Source organism: Charadrius vociferus, unplaced genomic scaffold, assembly GCF_000708025.1.
Source record: "Charadrius vociferus isolate BGI_N301 unplaced genomic scaffold, ASM70802v2 scaffold332, whole genome shotgun sequence".
Lineage (NCBI taxonomy): Eukaryota > Metazoa > Chordata > Aves > Charadriiformes > Charadriidae > Charadrius > Charadrius vociferus.
The window spans coordinates 1703149-1704892 of NW_009647418.1; the positions used below are offsets into that span (position 1 = coordinate 1703149).

A 1744-nucleotide genomic window follows, 5' to 3' on the forward strand; every position below is an offset into this window, starting at 1 on the left:
CGGCGCCCAACCCCGGGGCACGGGCAGCGGGCGGGACGCCCGGGGCGAGCGCCCACCGCCCCGGCCCCACCGGCTCTCACGAGCGAAGACGCAGGAGCAGAGCTATTTTATTTTTTCCTTTTTTTTTTTTTTTTTCCTTCCCTTCCCAACCAGCCAATCTGGAGGGGGGGGATGTGTTTTTTTTAATTTTTTTTTGTTCGGTTGTTTTTTTTTTTCTTTCTCAACATCTGGAAATTTCTGCATCCTCTTCGGTCTGAAAAAAAAAAAGAAAAAAGAAAAAAGAAAAAAGCCTTAACGAGACAAAACCCAAGGAACCCATCTTCGATCTTGGCAGCCTTGCTGGGCGGTGACCCCCGCGCTCGAGAGGGACTGTGAGCAGCCACGTGCCCGAAGCGCGCACTGTCCTGGAGCCGCGCGCGCGCGCTCGGACACTATGTCAGCGCGCTCCCGCGGAGCTGAGGGGCTGTGGGATGCTCCCCCGCATCCCGGCCGTGGGACTGTGCCGCAGAAATGCAAAACCTTGAGCGGGTTAAAGAAAAAAAAAAAAGTGCTTAAGAAGTGAAATAGGATGGAACCGCCCCGGTTTGGTTCCCCCCAGCTGATCTGAGGGCTGGTAGCCCGTCGTACCCACACGCAAGACGTATCGGCACCGGAGCGGTCTCGACACGCTTCAAACGTGGCTGGGCTGAGCGGGCCGGGGGGGGGGGGAAGAGCTATTTCGGGGAGTGAAGAGCTATTTCTTAAAAAAAACCCCACAAAAAAAATCCTGGTCCCTTTGGTGGAAGTGGTCCCGGGCTTGAATGGGAGCGGGCAGGGATGTTCCCGGGCCGGCTCGCACGCTGCCCACGGAGGGGCTCGGTTGCTTTAAGTGCATTGTTTTCTGAATGGTGAGAAAAGGCAATTGTAAATTGTATTGGTCTACAGGGTATATTTTTGATACCTTCAGTGAATTATGTCAATATTTTACGCAAGGAAGGACTTAAACAAAACACAGTATTACATGCTGTAAAAGAGGTTCTGTTCTTACAATGCAGGCTTTGATGCGTTTGTCCATTGTATGGAAGGGTTTAAAAAGAAAAAAAAAAAAGGTAACAATGATCCATCAAAGTTATCTGTAAGTCAGGAGAATGTATGAACTTAGTTTAAAAAAAAACAAAAACAAAAACACACAAACAAAATCTTGCCATGGTTGCAGGGTGTCCCCCCCCTCCCCTCCCCCCCGTTACACACACCTTTGCTGACTCAGCAGAAATCGTTTGCCGATTGTAGACGTTGATTCTCCGGAGCCCTCCGAGCTGGCCGGGTGCAGGGGCAGAGCGGGCAGGAGGCCAGCGTGGCAGGGAGTTCACAGGAAACTTTAAAAAGAAAAAAAAAAAAAACAAAAAAACGAAGAAAAGGAAAAAAAAAGTTTTTATTGTATTTTTGTGATACACACGAATGCTCTACTTTACATTATTTTTTTTTCATTCCATGATGTTGGCTCATATCTGCAGTTACATGGTTAAAGAACAAAATATTAAGACTTTCTTTCATTCACTTCTGCTTTCTCGCTCTGGGGGGGGAAACAACAACAACAACAACAAAAAAGGCAAAAAAACAAAAATATGTATTAAATGCTTTGCATTCTATACGCTAGAGGAACCCAGAGCACGGCACAGACTTTCTGCCTCTCCGGCTGCGGGGCGGGCAGGCAGCCCCCGCGCAGGGCACGCGGCGAGGCCGGCGCCGGCACCCTCCCCACGGG

General features: G+C 49.6%; 1 protein-coding gene across 1 annotated transcript in view; it reads left to right on the top strand.

The window, feature by feature from the left end:
• NCOR2 (nuclear receptor corepressor 2) overlaps positions 1 to 1744 on the top strand; it is a 194166-nt gene that overhangs the window by 190303 nt on the left and 2119 nt on the right. The window lies entirely within an intron of this gene.